This window comes from Hyla sarda, unplaced genomic scaffold, assembly GCF_029499605.1.
Source record: "Hyla sarda isolate aHylSar1 unplaced genomic scaffold, aHylSar1.hap1 scaffold_675, whole genome shotgun sequence".
Taxonomy (NCBI): domain Eukaryota; kingdom Metazoa; phylum Chordata; class Amphibia; order Anura; family Hylidae; genus Hyla; species Hyla sarda.
The window spans coordinates 88,957-105,502 of NW_026610692.1; the positions used below are offsets into that span (position 1 = coordinate 88,957).

The 16,546-nt window shown below is 46.2% G+C and overlaps 7 non-coding genes across 7 annotated transcripts; all 7 read left to right on the plus strand.

Annotated features, from left to right (window-relative positions):
* The first annotated feature begins 638 nt into the window (after window positions 1-638).
* On the plus strand, window positions 639-829 carry LOC130343227 (U2 spliceosomal RNA). The gene has a single exon (XR_008882598.1). It is a non-coding gene; the product is annotated as a U2 spliceosomal RNA (small nuclear RNA).
* A 2,078-nt stretch (window positions 830-2,907) lies between these two features.
* LOC130343229 (U2 spliceosomal RNA) lies at window positions 2,908-3,098 on the plus strand. Its single transcript, XR_008882599.1, has one exon. It is a non-coding gene; the product is annotated as a U2 spliceosomal RNA (small nuclear RNA).
* A 2,084-nt stretch (window positions 3,099-5,182) lies between these two features.
* LOC130343230 (U2 spliceosomal RNA) lies at window positions 5,183-5,373 on the plus strand. The gene has a single exon (XR_008882600.1). It is a non-coding gene; the product is annotated as a U2 spliceosomal RNA (small nuclear RNA).
* A 2,072-nt stretch (window positions 5,374-7,445) lies between these two features.
* Window positions 7,446-7,636, plus strand: LOC130343231 (U2 spliceosomal RNA). The gene has a single exon (XR_008882601.1). It is a non-coding gene; the product is annotated as a U2 spliceosomal RNA (small nuclear RNA).
* Window positions 7,637-9,726: 2,090 nt separating this feature from the next.
* LOC130343232 (U2 spliceosomal RNA) lies at window positions 9,727-9,917 on the plus strand. Its single transcript, XR_008882602.1, has one exon. It is a non-coding gene; the product is annotated as a U2 spliceosomal RNA (small nuclear RNA).
* A 2,096-nt stretch (window positions 9,918-12,013) lies between these two features.
* LOC130343233 (U2 spliceosomal RNA) lies at window positions 12,014-12,204 on the plus strand. The gene has a single exon (XR_008882603.1). It is a non-coding gene; the product is annotated as a U2 spliceosomal RNA (small nuclear RNA).
* A 2,088-nt stretch (window positions 12,205-14,292) lies between these two features.
* Window positions 14,293-14,483, plus strand: LOC130343234 (U2 spliceosomal RNA). Its single transcript, XR_008882604.1, has one exon. It is a non-coding gene; the product is annotated as a U2 spliceosomal RNA (small nuclear RNA).
* Window positions 14,484-16,546: the final 2,063 nt, after the last annotated feature.

Sequence of the window (16,546 nt, forward strand, 5' to 3'; positions counted from 1 at the left end):
CTCAGAACTACAGTGCTATGATGTCACTCACTTCCACAGGCCTTGCAGAGTGTAAACAACAACAACCCAGCTTTGTTGTGTATGTAACCATAGGGATTTGTGATGTCACCTAGAACCTTCACAGCAGCGACAGCTTTATGAGGAGCATCAGCACTGCTCTGCCTGAGCAGAACCATCACCGCCATAGGTTGTCAAATAACCCGGATTTAACCCACACAGGTAAGTCCAATGGGGTGCAGGCATGTCCTCTATGCTTACAGCTTCCCGTGGGTGTTGGTTTGATACCGTTTGGGGACAGCCAAGGAGGCATCTGCAGGCAACAAAGGTAGGTGTGTGCTTGTGTGTGTGTTTCCTATGCAGATCCTAAGCCCAGTGTCACATGCAAGTAGGAGGAGTAAGAAGGGTTCCTGGCAAATCCGGGTTATGGATTGCATTTAAAAAGGCCCCGTGGGAGTGCAATGGGCCCCTGTCTTGCTGCTTAGCAATAATGGTATGGGTTTAGGTTCTGCTGTGTGTACTGGTGGTTGACTGCCCCCCAGCCCAGAGTGTGCATGGAAAATTGTCTGGCAGCCTCCCTGACAGCAAGCAGTGATAGTGCCCATGAAGGGCACCTTGTTGGGCCCGCCCCTTTCACGGTTATCGCTTCTCGGCCTTTTGGCTAAGATCAAGTGTAGTATCTGTTCTTATCAGTTTAATATCTGATACGTCCCCTATCTGGGGACCATATATTAAATGGATTTTTGAGAACGGGGGCCGATTTCGAAGCTTGCTTCCGTCGCCCTATGCATTGACCCGATATGGCAGTATCTTCGGGTACAGTGCACCACCCCCTTACAGGGTTAAAAAGAAAGATTCCTACTTTCATTGCTACCTGCTTGCTGGCTAGCCAGCTAGCCAGCCCTGTGGGCCTTGCTGCTGCTGCAGCCAAAAAACAAAAGGTGGTGCTGCTGCTGCTGCTTCTGCTGCTTCTGCTTGTGTCTGGCCGCTGTTGGAGCGTCCAGGCACAGGACTTCTGCTGCTGCTGACTAAATGGCCTCCTTAATTGGATCATTTGAGTAGCCAGCACACCTGTGCAGGTAGGGCATGACATGATAGGCAGCTGCCTTGATAGCGGGTGGGTGCTGAATGTTCCTAATTGACAAAATAAGATTAATGCTTATGAAGAAATATAAAATCTCATCCCTTCCCCAATATCGCGCCACACCCCTACCCCTTAATTCCCTGGTTGAACTTGATGGACATATGTCTTTTTTCGACCGTACTAACTATGTAACTATGTAACATAACATGGGGGGGGGGGGGGGGTCTCCTGGCTGTTCACACAGGTGTGTCATTGCTGTACATTGACCATGCATTGCTTCTGTGGTATTGCAAAGGCAAAGACAAATGCTTCCAGCCATCCATTGCACTAATGGATTGGTCATCAGCTGGCTGTCTATGTCCCGCATCAATATAGACCAAAGTACAGAGGGTTAGGCTATGCTATTGTGCACCTACCTGATGCATCAGAAGGTGCGAGGCCCTTGCTAAATTCTGTGCACAGACTTTGAGATCTATACTTTAGACTGTATCTAAACCTGCTCCAACATGGACTGACATTCTGGCCTACTTTCAGCCGATGCGACTTGTCTGTCGCTGAACAGTCGCTTTTTATGTATTCAGCACCTATGTATAATGTTGTAAAAATGCTCTAGAAGCTAAAGTCGCAGAAATGTCACACATATTTGGCCTGCAACTTTCTGTGCGACAAATTCAGACAGGAAAAATCAGTATAAATCCTTAGAAAATTATCCCCCAGTGTCTCCATCTGCTGGCGGTATTGAATAAGCATTGCTGCACTGATGGGGTATGCATTAGACGAAAAAAAAGAAGAAAAAGAAGAATAATACGCCCAGAAAAGAGGCGAAAAGGAGAAAAACGTAAAAAAACGTGAAAAAAAAGTAAGAGGAAGAGAAGGGAAAAAAAGGTGGAAATGGGTTTAAAAGTGATTTCGGCGGAGAAATATATATATATATATATATATATATATATATACGCGCACACACACACATATATATAAACGTATTCTCCGTTGAGATATTGCAGCCGCTGCTGTGTCCAGGCCCAGGAGCCTTAGCACTGTGCTGTGATGTCACTCAATACCACTGACATCACTAGGTGTAAACAACATCTCTCCTTTGCTGTGTATGTGACTATGGAGCTGTTTGGTGATGTCGTCTATTATGGCCTTCATAGAAGCAACAGGAGATTGTTGCATCCATCTAGAACCCTCAGAACTACAGTGCTATGATGTCACTCACTTCCACAGGCCTTGCAGAGTGTAAACAACAACAACCCAGCTTTGTTGTGTATGTAACCATAGGGATTTGTGATGTCACCTAGAACCTTCACAGCAGCGACAGCTTTATGAGGAGCATCAGCACTGCTCTGCCTGAGCAGAACCATCACCGCCATAGGTTGTCAAATAACCCGGATTTAACCCACACAGGTAAGTCCAATGGGGTGCAGGCATGTCCTCTATGCTTACAGCTTCCCGTGGGTGTTGGTTTGATACCGTTTGGGGACAGCCAAGGAGGCATCTGCAGGCAACAAAGGTAGGTGTGTGCTTGTGTGTGTGTTTCCTATGCAGATCCTAAGCCCAGTGTCACATGCAAGTAGGAGGAGTAAGAAGGGTTCCTGGCAAATCCGGGTTATGGATTGCATTTAAAAAGGCCCCGTGGGAGTGCAATGGGCCCCTGTCTTGCTGCTTAGCAATAATGGTATGGGTTTAGGTTCTGCTGTGTGTACTGGTGGTTGACTGCCCCCCAGCCCAGAGTGTGCATGGAAAATTGTCTGGCAGCCTCCCTGACAGCAAGCAGTGATAGTGCCCATGAAGGGCACCTTGTTGGGCCCGCCCCTTTCACGGTTATCGCTTCTCGGCCTTTTGGCTAAGATCAAGTGTAGTATCTGTTCTTATCAGTTTAATATCTGATACGTCCCCTATCTGGGGACCATATATTAAATGGATTTTTGAGAACGGGGGCCGATTTCGAAGCTTGCTTCCGTCGCCCTATGCATTGACCCGATATGGCAGTATCTTCGGGTACAGTGCACCACCCCCTTACAGGGTTAAAAAGAAAGATTCCTACTTTCATTGCTACCTGCTTGCTGGCTAGCCAGCTAGCCAGCCCTGTGGGCCTTGCTGCTGCTGCAGCCAAAAAACAAAAGGTGGTGCTGCTGCTGCTGCTTCTGCTGCTTCTGCTTGTGTCTGGCCGCTGTTGGAGCGTCCAGGCACAGGACTTCTGCTGCTGCTGACTAAATGGCCTCCTTAATTGGATCATTTGAGTAGCCAGCACACCTGTGCAGGTAGGGCATGACATGATAGGCAGCTGCCTTGATAGCGGGTGGGTGCTGAATGTTCCTAATTGACAAAATAAGATTAATGCTTATGAAGAAATATAAAATCTCATCCCTTCCCCAATATCGCGCCACACCCCTACCCCTTAATTCCCTGGTTGAACTTGATGGACATATGTCTTTTTTCGACCGTACTAACTATGTAACTATGTAACATAACATGGGGGGGGGGGGGGGGTCTCCTGGCTGTTCACACAGGTGTGTCATTGCTGTACATTGACCATGCATTGCTTCTGTGGTATTGCAAAGGCAAAGACAAATGCTTCCAGCCATCCATTGCACTAATGGATTGGTCATCAGCTGGCTGTCTATGTCCCGCATCAATATAGACCAAAGTACAGAGGGTTAGGCTATGCTATTGTGCACCTACCTGATGCATCAGAAGGTGCGAGGCCCTTGCTAAATTCTGTGCACAGACTTTGAGATCTATACTTTAGACTGTATCTAAACCTGCTCCAACATGGACTGACATTCTGGCCTACTTTCAGCCGATGCGACTTGTCTGTCGCTGAACAGTCGCTTTTTATGTATTCAGCACCTATGTATAATGTTGTAAAAATGCTCTAGAAGCTAAAGTCGCAGAAATGTCACACATATTTGGCCTGCAACTTTCTGTGCGACAAATTCAGACAGGAAAAATCAGTATAAATCCTTAGAAAATTATCCCCCAGTGTCTCCATCTGCTGGCGGTATTGAATAAGCATTGCTGCACTGATGGGGTATGCATTAGACGAAAAAAAAGAAGAAAAAGAAGAATAATACGCCCAGAAAAGAGGCGAAAAGGAGAAAAACGTAAAAAAACGTGAAAAAAAAGTAAGAGGAAGAGAAGGGAAAAAAAGGTGGAAATGGGTTTAAAAGTGATTTCGGCGGAGAAATATATATATATATATATATATATATATATATATATATACGCGCACACACACACATATATATAAACGTATTCTCCGTTGAGATATTGCAGCCGCTGCTGTGTCCAGGCCCAGGAGCCTTAGCACTGTGCTGTGATGTCACTCAATACCACTGACATCACTAGGTGTAAACAACATCTCTCCTTTGCTGTGTATGTGACTATGGAGCTGTTTGGTGATGTCGTCTATTATGGCCTTCATAGAAGCAACAGGAGATTGTTGCATCCATCTAGAACCCTCAGAACTACAGTGCTATGATGTCACTCACTTCCACAGGCCTTGCAGAGTGTAAACAACAACAACCCAGCTTTGTTGTGTATGTAACCATAGGGATTTGTGATGTCACCTAGAACCTTCACAGCAGCGACAGCTTTATGAGGAGCATCAGCACTGCTCTGCCTGAGCAGAACCATCACCGCCATAGGTTGTCAAATAACCCGGATTTAACCCACACAGGTAAGTCCAATGGGGTGCAGGCATGTCCTCTATGCTTACAGCTTCCCGTGGGTGTTGGTTTGATACCGTTTGGGGACAGCCAAGGAGGCATCTGCAGGCAACAAAGGTAGGTGTGTGCTTGTGTGTGTGTTTCCTATGCAGATCCTAAGCCCAGTGTCACATGCAAGTAGGAGGAGTAAGAAGGGTTCCTGGCAAATCCGGGTTATGGATTGCATTTAAAAAGGCCCCGTGGGAGTGCAATGGGCCCCTGTCTTGCTGCTTAGCAATAATGGTATGGGTTTAGGTTCTGCTGTGTGTACTGGTGGTTGACTGCCCCCCAGCCCAGAGTGTGCATGGAAAATTGTCTGGCAGCCTCCCTGACAGCAAGCAGTGATAGTGCCCATGAAGGGCACCTTGTTGGGCCCGCCCCTTTCACGGTTATCGCTTCTCGGCCTTTTGGCTAAGATCAAGTGTAGTATCTGTTCTTATCAGTTTAATATCTGATACGTCCCCTATCTGGGGACCATATATTAAATGGATTTTTGAGAACGGGGGCCGATTTCGAAGCTTGCTTCCGTCGCCCTATGCATTGACCCGATATGGCAGTATCTTCGGGTACAGTGCACCACCCCCTTACAGGGTTAAAAAGAAAGATTCCTACTTTCATTGCTACCTGCTTGCTGGCTAGCCAGCTAGCCAGCCCTGTGGGCCTTGCTGCTGCTGCAGCCAAAAAACAAAAGGTGGTGCTGCTGCTGCTTCTTCTGCTTCTGCTTGTGTCTGGCCGCTGTTGGAGCGTCCAGGCACAGGACTTCTGCTGCTGCTGACTAAATGGCCTCCTTAATTGGATCATTTGAGTAGCCAGCACACCTGTGCAGGTAGGGCATGACATGATAGGCAGCTGCCTTGATAGCGGGTGGGTGCTGAATGTTCCTAATTGACAAAATAAGATTAATGCTTATGAAGAAATATAAAATCTCATCCCTTCCCCAATATCGCGCCACACCCCTACCCCTTAATTCCCTGGTTGAACTTGATGGACATATGTCTTTTTTCGACCGTACTAACTATGTAACTATGTAACATAACATGGGGGGGGGGGGGGGGGTCTCCTGGCTGTTCACACAGGTGTGTCATTGCTGTACATTGACCATGCATTGCTTCTGTGGTATTGCAAAGGCAAAGACAAATGCTTCCAGCCATCCATTGCACTAATGGATTGGTCATCAGCTGTCTGTCTATGTCCCGCATCAATATAGACCAAAGTACAGAGGGTTAGGCTATGCTATTGTGCACCTACCTGATGCATCAGAAGGTGCGAGGCCCTTGCTAAATTCTGTGCACAGACTTTGAGATCTATACTTTAGACTGTATCTAAACCTGCTCCAACATGGACTGACATTCTGGCCTACTTTCAGCCGATGCGACTTGTCTGTCGCTGAACAGTCGCTTTTTATGTATTCAGCACCTATGTATAATGTTGTAAAAATGCTCTAGAAGCTAAAGTCGCAGAAATGTCACACATATTTGGCCTGCAACTTTCTGTGCGACAAATTCAGACAGGAAAAATCAGTATAAATCCTTAGAAAATTATCCCCCAGTGTCTCCATCTGCTGGCGGTATTGAATAAGCATTGCTGCACTGATGGGGTATGCATTAGACGAAAAAAAAGAAGAAAAAGAAGAATAATACGCCCAGAAAAGAGGCGAAAAGGAGAAAAACGTAAAAAAACGTGAAAAAAAAGTAAGAGGAAGAGAAGGGAAAAAAAGGTGGAAATGGGTTTAAAAGTGATTTCGGCGGAGAAATATATATATATATATATATATATATATACGCGCACACACACACATATATATAAACGTATTCTCCGTTGAGATATTGCAGCCGCTGCTGTGTCCAGGCCCAGGAGCCTTAGCACTGTGCTGTGATGTCACTCAATACCACTGACATCACTAGGTGTAAACAACATCTCTCCTTTGCTGTGTATGTGACTATGGAGCTGTTTGGTGATGTCGTCTATTATGGCCTTCATAGAAGCAACAGGAGATTGTTGCATCCATCTAGAACCCTCAGAACTACAGTGCTATGATGTCACTCACTTCCACAGGCCTTGCAGAGTGTAAACAACAACAACCCAGCTTTGTTGTGTATGTAACCATAGGGATTTGTGATGTCACCTAGAACCTTCACAGCAGCGACAGCTTTATGAGGAGCATCAGCACTGCTCTGCCTGAGCAGAACCATCACCGCCATAGGTTGTCAAATAACCCGGATTTAACCCACACAGGTAAGTCCAATGGGGTGCAGGCATGTCCTCTATGCTTACAGCTTCCCGTGGGTGTTGGTTTGATACCGTTTGGGGACAGCCAAGGAGGCATCTGCAGGCAACAAAGGTAGGTGTGTGCTTGTGTGTGTGTTTCCTATGCAGATCCTAAGCCCAGTGTCACATGCAAGTAGGAGGAGTAAGAAGGGTTCCTGGCAAATCCGGGTTATGGATTGCATTTAAAAAGGCCCCGTGGGAGTGCAATGGGCCCCTGTCTTGCTGCTTAGCAATAATGGTATGGGTTTAGGTTCTGCTGTGTGTACTGGTGGTTGACTGCCCCCCAGCCCAGAGTGTGCATGGAAAATTGTCTGGCAGCCTCCCTGACAGCAAGCAGTGATAGTGCCCATGAAGGGCACCTTGTTGGGCCCGCCCCTTTCACGGTTATCGCTTCTCGGCCTTTTGGCTAAGATCAAGTGTAGTATCTGTTCTTATCAGTTTAATATCTGATACGTCCCCTATCTGGGGACCATATATTAAATGGATTTTTGAGAACGGGGGCCGATTTCGAAGCTTGCTTCCGTCGCCCTATGCATTGACCCGATATGGCAGTATCTTCGGGTACAGTGCACCACCCCCTTACAGGGTTAAAAAGAAAGATTCCTACTTTCATTGCTACCTGCTTGCTGGCTAGCCAGCTAGCCAGCCCTGTGGGCCTTGCTGCTGCTGCAGCCAAAAAACAAAAGGTGGTGCTGCTGCTACTTCTGCTGCTTCTGCTTCTGCTTGTGTCTGGCCGCTGTTGGAGCGTCCAGGCACAGGACTTCTGCTGCTGCTGACTAAATGGCCTCCTTAATTGGATCATTTGAGTAGCCAGCACACCTGTGCAGGTAGGGCATGACATGATAGGCAGCTGCCTTGATAGCGGGTGGGTGCTGAATGTTCCTAATTGACAAAATAAGATTAATGCTTATGAAGAAATATAAAATCTCATCCCTTCCCCAATATCGCGCCACACCCCTACCCCTTAATTCCCTGGTTGAACTTGATGGACATATGTCTTTTTTCGACCGTACTAACTATGTAACTATGTAACATAACATGGGGGGGGGGGGGGGTCTCCTGGCTGTTCACACAGGTGTGTCATTGCTGTACATTGACCATGCATTGCTTCTGTGGTATTGCAAAGGCAAAGACAAATGCTTCCAGCCATCCATTGCACTAATGGATTGGTCATCAGCTGGCTGTCTATGTCCCGCATCAATATAGACCAAAGTACAGAGGGTTAGGCTATGCTATTGTGCACCTACCTGATGCATCAGAAGGTGCGAGGCCCTTGCTAAATTCTGTGCACAGACTTTGAGATCTATACTTTAGACTGTATCTAAACCTGCTCCAACATGGACTGACATTCTGGCCTACTTTCAGCCGATGCGACTTGTCTGTCGCTGAACAGTCGCTTTTTATGTATTCAGCACCTATGTATAATGTTGTAAAAATGCTCTAGAAGCTAAAGTCGCAGAAATGTCACACATATTTGGCCTGCAACTTTCTGTGCGACAAATTCAGACAGGAAAAATAAGTATAAATCCTTAGAAAATTATCCCCCAGTGTCTCCATCTGCTGGCGGTATTGAATAAGCATTGCTGCACTGATGGGGTATGCATTAGACGAAAAAAAAGAAGAAAAAGAAGAATAATACGCCCAGAAAAGAGGCGAAAAGGAGAAAAACGTAAAAAAACGTGAAAAAAAAGTAAGAGGAAGAGAAGGGAAAAAAAGGTGGAAATGGGTTTAAAAGTGATTTCGGCGGAGAAATATATATATATATATATATATATATATATATATATATATATACGCGCACACACACACATATATATAAACGTATTCTCCGTTGAGATATTGCAGCCGCTGCTGTGTCCAGGCCCAGGAGCCTTAGCACTGTGCTGTGATGTCACTCAATACCACTGACATCACTAGGTGTAAACAACATCTCTCCTTTGCTGTGTATGTGACTATGGAGCTGTTTGGTGATGTCGTCTATTATGGCCTTCATAGAAGCAACAGGAGATTGTTGCATCCATCTAGAACCCTCAGAACTACAGTGCTATGATGTCACTCACTTCCACAGGCCTTGCAGAGTGTAAACAACAACAACCCAGCTTTGTTGTGTATGTAACCATAGGGATTTGTGATGTCACCTAGAACCTTCACAGCAGCGACAGCTTTATGAGGAGCATCAGCACTGCTCTGCCTGAGCAGAACCATCACCGCCATAGGTTGTCAAATAACCCGGATTTAACCCACACAGGTAAGTCCAATGGGGTGCAGGCATGTCCTCTATGCTTACAGCTTCCCGTGGGTGTTGGTTTGATACCGTTTGGGGACAGCCAAGGAGGCATCTGCAGGCAACAAAGGTAGGTGTGTGCTTGTGTGTGTGTTTCCTATGCAGATCCTAAGCCCAGTGTCACATGCAAGTAGGAGGAGTAAGAAGGGTTCCTGGCAAATCCGGGTTATGGATTGCATTTAAAAAGGCCCCGTGGGAGTGCAATGGGCCCCTGTCTTGCTGCTTAGCAATAATGGTATGGGTTTAGGTTCTGCTGTGTGTACTGGTGGTTGACTGCCCCCCAGCCCAGAGTGTGCATGGAAAATTGTCTGGCAGCCTCCCTGACAGCAAGCAGTGATAGTGCCCATGAAGGGCACCTTGTTGGGCCCGCCACTTTCACGGTTATCGCTTCTCGGCCTTTTGGCTAAGATCAAGTGTAGTATCTGTTCTTATCAGTTTAATATCTGATACGTCCCCTATCTGGGGACCATATATTAAATGGATTTTTGAGAACGGGGGCCGATTTCGAAGCTTGCTTCCGTCGCCCTATGCATTGACCCGATATGGCAGTATCTTCGGGTACAGTGCACCACCCCCTTACAGGGTTAAAAAGAAAGATTCCTACTTTCATTGCTACCTGCTTGCTGGCTAGCCAGCTAGCCAGCCCTGTGGGCCTTGCTGCTGCTGCAGCCAAAAAACAAAAGGTGGTGCTGCTGCTGCTTCTGCTGCTTCTGCTTCTGCTTGTGTCTGGCCGCTGTTGGAGCGTCCAGGCACAGGACTTCTGCTGCTGCTGACTAAATGGCCTCCTTAATTGGATCATTTGAGTAGCCAGCACACCTGTGCAGGTAGGGCATGACATGATAGGCAGCTGCCTTGATAGCGGGTGGGTGCTGAATGTTCCTAATTGACAAAATAAGATTAATGCTTATGAAGAAATATAAAATCTCATCCCTTCCCCAATATCGCGCCACACCCCTACCCCTTAATTCCCTGGTTGAACTTGATGGACATATGTCTTTTTTCGACCGTACTAACTATGTAACTATGTAACATAACATGGGGGGGGGGGGGGGTCTCCTGGCTGTTCACACAGGTGTGTCATTGCTGTACATTGACCATGCATTGCTTCTGTGGTATTGCAAAGGCAAAGACAAATGCTTCCAGCCATCCATTGCACTAATGGATTGGTCATCAGCTGGCTGTCTATGTCCCGCATCAATATAGACCAAAGTACAGAGGGTTAGGCTATGCTATTGTGCACCTACCTGATGCATCAGAAGGTGCGAGGCCCTTGCTAAATTCTGTGCACAGACTTTGAGATCTATACTTTAGACTGTATCTAAACCTGCTCCAACATGAACTGACATTCTGGCCTACTTTCAGCCGATGCGACTTGTCTGTCGCTGAACAGTCGCTTTTTATGTATTCAGCACCTATGTATAATGTTGTAAAAATGCTCTAGAAGCTAAAGTCGCAGAAATGTCACACATATTTGGCCTGCAACTTTCTGTGCGACAAATTCAGACAGGAAAAATCAGTATAAATCCTTAGAAAATTATCCCCCAGTGTCTCCATCTGCTGGCGGTATTGAATAAGCATTGCTGCACTGATGGGGTATGCATTAGACGAAAAAAAAGAAGAAAAAGAAGAATAATACGCCCAGAAAAGAGGCGAAAAGGAGAAAAACGTAAAAAAACGTGAAAAAAAAGTAAGAGGAAGAGAAGGGAAAAAAAGGTGGAAATGGGTTTAAAAGTGATTTCGGCGGAGAAATATATATATATATATATATATATATATATATATATATATATATATATACGCGCACACACACACATATATATAAACGTATTCTCCGTTGAGATATTGCAGCCGCTGCTGTGTCCAGGCCCAGGAGCCTTAGCACTGTGCTGTGATGTCACTCAATACCACTGACATCACTAGGTGTAAACAACATCTCTCCTTTGCTGTGTATGTGACTATGGAGCTGTTTGGTGATGTTGTCTATTATGGCCTTCATAGAAGCAACAGGAGATTGTTGCATCCATCTAGAACCCTCAGAACTACAGTGCTATGATGTCACTCACTTCCACAGGCCTTGCAGAGTGTAAACAACAACAACCCAGCTTTGTTGTGTATGTAACCATAGGGATTTGTGATGTCACCTAGAACCTTCACAGCAGCGACAGCTTTATGAGGAGCATCAGCACTGCTCTGCCTGAGCAGAACCATCACCGCCATAGGTTGTCAAATAACCCGGATTTAACCCACACAGGTAAGTCCAATGGGGTGCAGGCATGTCCTCTATGCTTACAGCTTCCCGTGGGTGTTGGTTTGATACCGTTTGGGGACAGCCAAGGAGGCATCTGCAGCCAACAAAGGTAGGTGTGTGCTTGTGTGTGTGTTTCCTATGCAGATCCTAAGCCCAGTGTCACATGCAAGTAGGAGGAGTAAGAAGGGTTCCTGGCAAATCCGGGTTATGGATTGCATTTAAAAAGGCCCCGTGGGAGTGCAATGGGCCCCTGTCTTGCTGCTTAGCAATAATGGTATGGGTTTAGGTTCTGCTGTGTGTACTGGTGGTTGACTGCCCCCCAGCCCAGAGTGTGCATGGAAAATTGTCTGGCAGCCTCCCTGACAGCAAGCAGTGATAGTGCCCATGAAGGGCACCTTGTTGGGCCCGCCCCTTTCACGGTTATCGCTTCTCGGCCTTTTGGCTAAGATCAAGTGTAGTATCTGTTCTTATCAGTTTAATATCTGATACGTCCCCTATCTGGGGACCATATATTAAATGGATTTTTGAGAACGGGGGCCGATTTCGAAGCTTGCTTCCGTCGCCCTATGCATTGACCCGATATGGCAGTATCTTCGGGTACAGTGCACCACCCCCTTACAGGGTTAAAAAGAAAGATTCCTACTTTCATTGCTACCTGCTTGCTGGCTAGCCAGCTAGCCAGCCCTGTGGGCCTTGCTGCTGCAGCCAAAAAACAAAAGGTGGTGCTGCTGCTGCTTCTGCTGCTTCTGCTTCTGCTTGTGTCTGGCCGCTGTTGGAGCGTCCAGGCACAGGACTTCTGCTGCTGCTGACTAAATGGCCTCCTTAATTGGATCATTTGAGTAGCCAGCACACCTGTGCAGGTAGGGCATGACATGATAGGCAGCTGCCTTGATAGCGGGTGGGTGCTGAATGTTCCTAATTGACAAAATAAGATTAATGCTTATGAAGAAATATAAAATCTCATCCCTTCCCCAATATCGCGCCACACCCCTACCCCTTAATTCCCTGGTTGAACTTGATGGACATATGTCTTTTTTCGACCGTACTAACTATGTAACTATGTAACATAACATGGGGGGGGGGGGGGGGTCTCCTGGCTGTTCACACAGGTGTGTCATTGCTGTACATTGACCATGCATTGCTTCTGTGGTATTGCAAAGGCAAAGACAAATGCTTCCAGCCATCCATTGCACTAATGGATTGGTCATCAGCTGTCTGTCTATGTCCCGCATCAATATAGACCAAAGTACAGAGGGTTAGGCTATGCTATTGTGCACCTACCTGATGCATCAGAAGGTGCGAGGCCCTTGCTAAATTCTGTGCACAGACTTTGAGATCTATACTTTAGACTGTATCTAAACCTGCTCCAACATGGACTGACATTCTGGCCTACTTTCAGCCGATGCGACTTGTCTGTCGCTGAACAGTCGCTTTTTATGTATTCAGCACCTATGTATAATGTTGTAAAAATGCTCTAGAAGCTAAAGTCGCAGAAATGTCACACATATTTGGCCTGCAACTTTCTGTGCGACAAATTCAGACAGGAAAAATCAGTATAAATCCTTAGAAAATTATCCCCCAGTGTCTCCATCTGCTGGCGGTATTGAATAAGCATTGCTGCACTGATGGGGTATGCATTAGACGAAAAAAAAGAAGAAAAAGAAGAATAATACGCCCAGAAAAGAGGCGAAAAGGAGAAAAACGTAAAAAAACGTGAAAAAAAAGTAAGAGGAAGAGAAGGGAAAAAAAGGTGGAAATGGGTTTAAAAGTGATTTCGGCGGAGAAATATATATATATATATATATATATATATATATATATATATATACGCGCACACACACACATATATATAAACGTATTCTCCGTTGAGATATTGCAGCCGCTGCTGTGTCCAGGCCCAGGAGCCTTAGCACTGTGCTGTGATGTCACTCAATACCACTGACATCACTAGGTGTAAACAACATCTCTCCTTTGCTGTGTATGTGACTATGGAGCTGTTTGGTGATGTCGTCTATTATGGCCTTCATAGAAGCAACAGGAGATTGTTGCATCCATCTAGAACCCTCAGAACTACAGTGCTATGATGTCACTCACTTCCACAGGCCTTGCAGAGTGTAAACAACAACAACCCAGCTTTGTTGTGTATGTAACCATAGGGATTTGTGATGTCACCTAGAACCTTCACAGCAGCGACAGCTTTATGAGGAGCATCAGCACTGCTCTGCCTGAGCAGAACCATCACCGCCATAGGTTGTCAAATAACCCGGATTTAACCCACACAGGTAAGTCCAATGGGGTGCAGGCATGTCCTCTATGCTTACAGCTTCCCGTGGGTGTTGGTTTGATACCGTTTGGGGACAGCCAAGGAGGCATCTGCAGGCAACAAAGGTAGGTGTGTGCTTGTGTGTGTGTTTCCTATGCAGATCCTAAGCCCAGTGTCACATGCAAGTAGGAGGAGTAAGAAGGGTTCCTGGCAAATCCGGGTTATGGATTGCATTTAAAAAGGCCCCGTGGGAGTGCAATGGGCCCCTGTCTTGCTGCTTAGCAATAATGGTATGGGTTTAGGTTCTGCTGTGTGTACTGGTGGTTGACTGCCCCCCAGCCCAGAGTGTGCATGGAAAATTGTCTGGCAGCCTCCCTGACAGCAAGCAGTGATAGTGCCCATGAAGGGCACCTTGTTGGGCCCGCCCCTTTCACGGTTATCGCTTCTCGGCCTTTTGGCTAAGATCAAGTGTAGTATCTGTTCTTATCAGTTTAATATCTGATACGTCCCCTATCTGGGGACCATATATTAAATGGATTTTTGAGAACGGGGGCCGATTTCGAAGCTTGCTTCCGTCGCCCTATGCATTGACCCGATATGGCAGTATCTTCGGGTACAGTGCACCACCCCCTTACAGGGTTAAAAAGAAAGATTCCTACTTTCATTGCTACCTGCTTGCTGGCTAGCCAGCTAGCCAGCCCTGTGGGCCTTGCTGCTGCTGCAGCCAAAAAACAAAAGGTGGTGCTGCTGCTGCTTCTGCTGCTTCTGCTTCTGCTTGTGTCTGGCCGCTGTTGGAGCGTCCAGGCACAGGACTTCTGCTGCTGCTGACTAAATGGCCTCCTTAATTGGATCATTTGAGTAGCCAGCACACCTGTGCAGGTAGGGCATGACATGATAGGCAGCTGCCTTGATAGCGGGTGGGTGCTGAATGTTCCTAATTGACAAAATAAGATTAATGCTTATGAAGAAATATAAAATCTCATCCCTTCCCCAATATCGCGCCACACCCCTACCCCTTAATTCCCTGGTTGAACTTGATGGACATATGTCTTTTTTCGACCGTACTAACTATGTAACTATGTAACATAACATGGGGGGGGGGGGGGGTCTCCTGGCTGTTCACACAGGTGTGTCATTGCTGTACATTGACCATGCATTGCTTCTGTGGTATTGCAAAGGCAAAGACAAATGCTTCCAGCCATCCATTGCACTAATGGATTGGTCATCAGCTGGCTGTCTATGTCCCGCATCAATATAGACCAAAGTACAGAGGGTTAGGCTATGCTATTGTGCACCTACCTGATGCATCAGAAGGTGCGAGGCCCTTGCTAAATTCTGTGCACAGACTTTGAGATCTATACTTTAGACTGGATCTAAACCTGCTCCAACATGGACTGACATTCTGGCCTACTTTCAGCCGATGCGACTTGTCTGTCGCTGAACAGTCGCTTTTTATGTATTCAGCACCTATGTATAATGTTGTAAAAATGCTCTAGAAGCTAAAGTCGCAGAAATGTCACACATATTTGGCCTGCAACTTTCTGTGCGACAAATTCAGACAGGAAAAATCAGTATAAATCCTTAGAAAATTATCCCCCAGTGTCTCCATCTGCTGGCGGTATTGAATAAGCATTGCTGCACTGATGGGGTATGCATTAGACGAAAAAAAAGAAGAAAAAGAAGAATAATACGCCCAGAAAAGAGGCGAAAAGGAGAAAAACGTAAAAAAACGTGAAAAAAAAGTAAGAGGAAGAGAAGGGAAAAAAAGGTGGAAATGGGTTTAAAAGTGATTTTGGCGGAGAAATATATATATATATATATATATATATATATATATATATATATATATATACGCGCACACACACACATATATATAAACGTATTCTCCGTTGAGATATTGCAGCCGCTGCTGTGTCCAGGCCCAGGAGCCTTAGCACTGTGCTGTGATGTCACTCAATACCACTGACATCACTAGGTGTAAACAACATCTCTCCTTTGCTGTGTATGTGACTATGGAGCTGTTTGGTGATGTCGTCTATTATGGCCTTCATAGAAGCAACAGGAGATTGTTGCATCCATCTAGAACCCTCAGAACTACAGTGCTATGATGTCACTCACTTCCACAGGCCTTGCAGAGTGTAAACAACAACAACCCAGCTTTGTTGTGTATGTAACCATAGGGATTTGTGATGTCACCTAGAACCTTCACAGCAGCGACAGCTTTATGAGGAGCATCAGCACTGCTCTGCCTGAGCAGAACCATCACCGCCATAGGTTGTCAAATAACCCGGATTTAACCCACACAGGTAAGTCCAATGGGGTGCAGGCATGTCCTCTATGCTTACAGCTTCCCGTGGGTGTTGGTTTGATACCGTTTGGGGACAGCCAAGGAGGCATCTGCAGGCAACAAAGGTAGGTGTGTGCTTGTGTGTGTGTTTCCTATGCAGATCCTAAGCCCAGTGTCACATGCAAGTAGGAGGAGTAAGAAGGGTTCCTGGCAAATCCGGGTTATGGATTGCATTTAAAAAGGCCCCGTGGGAGTGCAATGGGCCCCTGTCTTGCTGCTTAGCAATAATGGTATGGGTTTAGGTTCTGCTGTGTGTACTGGTGGTTGACTGCCCCCCAGCCCAGAGTGTGCATGGAAAATTGTCTGGCAGCCTCCCTGACAGCAAGCAGTGATAGTGCCCATGAA